The 6,899-nt window shown below is 38.1% G+C and overlaps 1 long non-coding RNA gene across 1 annotated transcript; it reads right to left on the bottom strand.

The window, feature by feature from the left end:
- Nucleotides 1-506: 506 nt before the first annotated feature.
- LOC111773785 (uncharacterized) lies at nt 507-6,313 on the bottom strand. Its single transcript, XR_002808411.2, has 5 exons — nt 5,913-6,313; nt 4,882-5,058; nt 3,672-3,843; nt 1,343-1,521; nt 507-925 (listed from the first exon to the last, which is right to left on the bottom strand). It is a non-coding gene; the product is annotated as an uncharacterized lncRNA (long non-coding RNA).
- Nucleotides 6,314-6,899: the final 586 nt, after the last annotated feature.

Below are 6,899 nucleotides of genomic sequence, written 5' to 3'. Positions count from 1 at the left end.
TGTTTTGGCAGGAAACAAATTAGCACATATGGGTGTGGGTGGCAGTTTCTTAATGCCCAAAATGGGTCCACCCTTATTTTCACCAATGGTTGTTATTTATATAATACCAAGTCAAGGAAGAAATTGGTTGTGCCAGACTCATCTCTGAGCAAATTTGGGAAGTAGATGAAATGCATTCCTCACTCCATGTCTATTATTCTTACTTTTCTCTTAAACCAATCTCCTTTCTTTAGGGACCCACTATGTTGCTGGCATGTCAGGGCTCCCCTTAATTATGGCATTACCATCAACTCGACTCAGTACCCCAGAATGATCTATCCTCCTTCTTTCCTTCATCAGTACTTACCTGCCCTCAGCCATCCACCTATCCTCCCTCTTGCCCATCCATTTCTATATATTCCTGTTAATGAAAGGAATAACGACTACAGTGTTCATGCCGTAAGGATATATTAGTCATGATTGAGCCTGAAGAGATGACTCTCATACATTCAATAATTCAGTCTTAATTTTGTAATTTTCAAGACTTTATTCTGTAGACTTATGCTTTCATAGCATAATCTTGGGACTTACGTAGGATGCAAGAGATTGGGAAATGCAGAGGCACAGCAAAAATAAAAAATAATAAAAGAGTCCTGGTTTGTTCTACCAAAGCAGCTTTGCAAAATATATATTTGGACTCATGTGAGATCTGCAGTTATAAAGGGGTTATAAAAGAAAAAGAAGAAAGAAAGAATACCACTACCTTAGCCCAAAGAAATAAATTAAGACTAAACCACATTAGTGATAAAGATAGATTGGAATATCCTATAACAGGCTCTTAATATCACGTGTGTGACACATATTGTTCTCAGTTGTTGGTCTCTGAAGTACAGGCCAGCTGCCATGCCTCCTTGGTAATCCTGATCTGAAGTCATGCTCCATGGAGCTGGGGATTGTGAAAAGAGCATAGAAAGTTGGTGAGCAAGTGTATCCTTTGCAAGGGCAAGGCAGATTCTAGGCTCCACAAGTAACTAGCTGGGCAGCCCCCATCCCTAACTGTGCATAAGGTAATGGAGTATTCTGATTACCCAGGCCTGTGTCGGTTACGTACCATACTGTATAAGCAGAATTACTACGGAGTAAGGGAGAGTTGTATTTTGCCGAATGAGGGATGTTAGGTAGACTTGCACAATATTAGTAACAGAGCAGGACATTCATAGTGAATGGCTCTGACCTCTGATGGAAGCACAGTATCCTTTTCCCAAAGATGTTTTTTTTAATTAGTTAAAAATATAATGTGGGTATGATACTTTTCTCTGGGTTTAAAATAATAGGGTGAATGAAAGATTTCTGTAGAGTGCACCTTTTTTTCAGGAAAGGGTCTCATTTCTCATGTCAGGACTCCTGTCTCCTTGGTCAGCAACTTCAAAGCAATGGGCCAGCAATACAAACAAAGAATGGGCAAATGGCCACATCAGGCTTGGAATTGGAATTCTTATTTTTAAGGCTTTGCTGAAGAAACAGAATATCCATCAGGCAGAACTAATTAAATAAGAAGCATTATTATTAGAATTTTCATTTGCATTTCATAAGCCTCTAAAGTAAAATGATGCAAATATATTGACTAGAGTTGGCAGTTATTATGGAGAATTATTGCCCTGTGGATTGCAAAGTGATTGACAGTGACATACAATATTTAACATAATGGGCTCAGAGCAGTATCATTTGTTAATGGTAAGATTCTTTTCCCCAAAACTAAGGGAAAGAGACGTTTATTTAGCAGCCTATGTGTAAACAGCTCCTTTTTTCTCTACTTCTCTCCTTCTGGGATCAGATTTTCATTCAGTGGTTATATTTTCATTCATTGAGATTATTTCTTCATAACCTATTCGTTATAAAACAATGCATTCTTCCAAAAAGAAAAGATCTTTGAGTCAACATTAACCAGTGGAGGAGAGTAACATGTAACTCACGATGTGAAAGCAACAAGAAGACAAACCTAACTTACTCGTATAATCTCGCGAGAGCTTTAACTAAGATTGCCTCGAGAATGTAAAAGTCAATGACTCGTTAGGGGAGTCACTCGGAGGGCAGAGCTAGCAGGACGAAGAAAAGGAACAAGGAGAGGAAGGGAAGAGGAGGAAACCGAAAGGTGGGGTGTGGGGTTGGGGAACGGGAGAAACAAAGGGTACTTGTGTTTTAAGTATGTGGAGAGAGAAAACAATACGATCCGCAGGCTTCATTTTCATGTGTTCGTGCTATTACATCACGCAGGAGAGGTATAATAAAGGGTCCTAGTGAGTGGTTAGGTCCCCCTAATGAATACAAATAAAATCTCTCTTTCTCCTAAAGAGGTGGAACATTGTATTAACTAGCATTTGGAGAGTGTTTTTTATTTTTTATGTCTAAGATTTTATGGATCCTTTCTTCCTGGGAGGCTGTGGAAGCAGTGACAAAAATTACAGAGCCTAGCCTCCTATTTTGTGTTTCTAAAACAAAGCAGAGAATTCACAGAAGAGAAAACCAAGTCAGTTAACCTTTGGCTTTATCTGTGAAGTTTAGATGTCAGCATACTTTGCAAAATCTGCCACCTCTATCGTGGTCGAAATAGCACCGATGAGCACAAGGAAGATGCTTTATTGTATGTCGGTGTGGGCATCATGGGTCTTTAGAGTCACATGTGTATTCACGAACCCCCTAGATATTGTGAGTAGAAATGAAGCGATACGCATAAAGAATGAGCTCTTCAGCTGCAGGTCGGACTACAGAAAAAGTTTGAATTAGAGCTGAAAGTCTCTAAAGGATTGGATCTTTAGAAAAAATGAAAATTGATATGCCAAGAACAATATTGAAAACATTTGACTTTGTGTATAATGGTGGGAGATAAAACAGAGAGTACTTTACACTTTCTTTAGTTAATCAGAATGCACAAACTTTTAATCAAATCACTTAGGTTATGCGTGATGATTTATCTAATAAATAATAGATAATTGTTATGTAATATTTACATATACATACATGTGTATCTAAATATACATACATATAAGTAAATATTATATGTAATTTATTTCTTTTTCTATCATTTCTCCTTTGTGTAAAAACACTGCAGATTCATAGAAACGAGTGTGTATGGAATTATCATTTTGAGTAACAATGACATTTGATATATTTGGTATAACTCTTCTGGAAAGCCAGGTAACATCAAATCTCTAAATGTTCTAACAGGAGAAACTTATATCGCTATATATAGAATCACAACATTCTAGATTTCTAATATATCTGTCAGACCTGTAAGTGAAGAGAAACCAAGTCTATTTTCTACTTATTTTTCAAAAATTTCCTTGTAGAAAAAAAGAGAGAATGTCTTGTTAGCCTTCATCAAAATAGATTCAGGCGACGGGTTGTGCTCACAATATGTCGAGCTGCCTCGTGTTCCACCTTGTAAATATAACATTCCATTTCATGGGTGATGGAATTATTTCAATTTGCCATGGCACTACTTTTCTGAAACTATCTGTGGACCCATGTAGGTCAGGGGAAGGAAATTTAAGGGTCATTCTAAGTTTATACCATATAGTGTTTTCGTTTTCTATCCAGCTAAGTACATCCAGGCTCCCTGTTGGGCAAGCCTTTTTCTTCCTTGTCTGTTATTTTCAGAAAGAAGACTGCATATGAGAGTCTCAGAATCTTACCAGCCTGAACACAGATGGTAAAGATTACAGCACGCTGAGTGTTGACCTTTAGAAGCTGCCTTTCTTCTCAAGGTTCTTCCCTTTTGACAGTTAGACTGGCTTTTTCTCAATTAATTTCATATCCAAAACTTGTTTTGCCTTTTATTTTTCCTCTGGTGAGTGTTACCTGGAACTGTCAACAAAGTTCAGTTATGTTCTAAGCAGTTCTCAGACCAAACTATCACAAATAGTTACCTTTCACTCCTCTGACACGATGGCATCAAGGGCCTGGAGATAATGTAGACACTGCTTAAACCCTGGCTTTCCTTTTTCAACAGGTACCTAAGCTAATGAATTTCAACTGGTTGCCTGAGATGAGCAATGAACGGGGACCTGAGAGAAAGAGGTCGTGGACAGCAAGTCAGGGCCCACCATAAATCACAAGACAAGGGGCATTTACGTGCTGGTTGTAAATTGTCAGCATAACGCTGCAAAGTGAGCCTACACTTTGATCATAAATAAGAAGAAAGCTAAAACAATATGAACTGGGGTGCCTAAATAGAGGATACAAGTGTTCTGTTCATGGATCCCGAAATGCCATTTCAGGTCTTAAATGTAAGAGATATGGTTGGAAAATTCAGAAAAGAGATTAGAGTACAAATATTATTTATGTTTTTTTATCACTGAGCTGAACTTATAACACTATTAACCTGGCGAAGTCACACATGCACTAGATTTTTAAAATCACTGCAATGTAACAGTGGGTACTATTTTACATCATAAAACGGGAGAGCTGTGAGAGTGTCTCGCTTTTTCGTTATGAAGTTATTTGGCAGATTCTTTTCTGATGGAAAGTTTAGACCTATTAAGCTTTCAAGTTAAGAATCTGCATCCTGTATGCTTCAAATAGAGATAAAATCACTATAATAATGCCTTAGTACTATAAAACAGGTTGAAATGCAGCACTAAACCATTATCTGCATTGTTTTATTTTGCTCAAATTAATGCTCAACCATTGATCTGAGATAAAAAATTGCCATTTTAATATGCACTTAAAATTTGGTTTAATTTTAGAAGGCAGTACAGTTAGACTTTTTGATCTCAAATGGGCAGGTGATAAAAGTGTCATGTAAGATTTGCTTACATTTTACAATTTCATTAAAAGGGGATTAAGTTTTCAGAGAAAATATGAGAAAAAACTAATTAAAATTGAGAGCCTCAATAAATTTACCTTAGCGGTGTCACATAACATTTTGCGAATGCAACAGAATTGTCGTAGCAAAGTGAATCATTCTGGGAAGTCTTAAAACAAATATAGGGAAATCCATTCTTACGCAGGTTAGAGCAATTGCTCTGATTTATCAGTCATCCAGGGAAGCAGAAGAGAAATGAGCAGCTGGCTACAATTCTAAAAAAAAAGAAAAAACAGAGGTGCTTATGTTACCAAAGTGGAAGCATTCTTGAATTTCCTTTGACAATTTTGCCCAAGATCATAAATCAGATCTATTCCTTTAAATGCTTCTCAGAAAATAGGACTGAAAGCCAGCAGCTCAGGTACAAGATATTTTTGACACATAAAGTTAAGGGATTTTAGGTTTAAACGGGATCTTAGAAATAAGATCACCTTGTCAAACATACTCATTTTAGCAATGAAAGTGACTTGTTCAACCAAGGACACAAAACTACTTGGCAGAATTTAAATTGGAACCAGGCTATACTGGTTCTTTCATGGGTTCCCTGTTAGAAGTTTCTGCTATGCAAATATTTATTACCTTCTAGCCCCATTCCTTCCTTTTCTCTTTCTTTTTTTCATTATTTTGTTTGTTTGTTTGTTTGTTTCTTACGTCTGGGGACTCATATGATTCTAGCCCCCACTCTCAGATTCAGGAGTGGGCCCTGACCTGCTCAAGCCATTCTGTCCCTTCCATCCTACCGGCCAGGTTGATGGGTTCAGGGATGGGCATGTGATCCAATCTGGGACAGCAAGATTCTAAGAGCTGTATGCTGGGGATCAAAGTACAAGTATAGGAGGAATCGTCCAGACTCTTGCAAGAGCATGGCCAGAAGATAAGATTTCCTGTTGCAAAAGAACCAGCCAAGGACATGTGTCCAGGAGATCCTATAGCTGCTGGTTGCCATTTTGCCACCACATGGGGAACTAGCCTAAGGACAAGGCCAACACAGGAAAGAAGACAGAACTGAGAGAACTGTAGAGAAATTGAGTTGGAGTCCTGACCAAACAACAGCTATAATCTCTCTTACGTCTAGATTTTCCGTCTTCTATAAGCCAATATCTCTTCTTTATGGTTTAGGACTGTTTGAGTTGAGTTTCATTTCCTGCAACACAAGCATATTAACATGTGCCGAGTTCCTTCCTCTTGTCATGTTTCTTGAGTGCATAGCTATTTCTTGATCATAAAGGCAAGCTCCTATTAGATATGCTAATAAAAAGTTCCAAAATTTTTTTGTTTTAAGGAATCCTGACTGCCTACAGTAATTGTTAAAAATACTCTTTCAAAGGATAGGTTTGTCTCTGTTCATTTATACCAACCAAGCCTCAATTTTGTTGCAAAGAATGGTGATAGTAAATTAATTTGTTTGCATTTTTAAATAAAGTCAAAAAGACCAATAAGCAAACACTCACACATCTAAAAAAATCTGATTGTGGCAGAATCATCTATTCCCCACTTCCAATCAGAGTTAAGAAATAGATTAGATAATTAGTGAGGAGTGGACCCTTGTGGTCCAGCAAAGAATAAAAAAGCTCTTTCACAGGGTTTGCTGTCATTTACTGCCTCATTTTTTTTTGTGTCTATCTCTTGACTATCTTTCTCGGTTGCATGTGCTCTTTTGGGTCACCCCATTGTTTGCAGCTATTGTATCACCCCTGGCTTAGATCAGTTGTCCTCGCCCTTGTTTGTCTACTAGAGTCACCTGGGAGATTTTAACTGATGCTCAGACCATAAACCCAGACCAATGAAATCACAATCTCTGGAGGTGGTGCCCAGGCATCTGTAGTTTTTAAGTCTGCCAGGTGGTTTCATCACACAACCAAATTTGAGAACCTGTGGCCTAGATTATTTAGCCTTTCTAATTCTAGGAAGCCACGTGAGAAACGTGAAAACGTCCATGGGAAAACGTCGTGGAAAGGGCTTCAAGTCAGAGTTGCAGGGTTCTCTTTGCTCCCTTTGGCATGTCTGTTCTCACAGTGTGCAGAGACCCACAAGGCCAATATCCAGGTGCTGGCCT

This window comes from Equus caballus, chromosome 6, assembly GCF_041296265.1.
Source record: "Equus caballus isolate H_3958 breed thoroughbred chromosome 6, TB-T2T, whole genome shotgun sequence".
NCBI lineage: Eukaryota > Metazoa > Chordata > Mammalia > Perissodactyla > Equidae > Equus > Equus caballus.
This window is presented reverse-complemented; position numbering and strand designations above follow the sequence as displayed.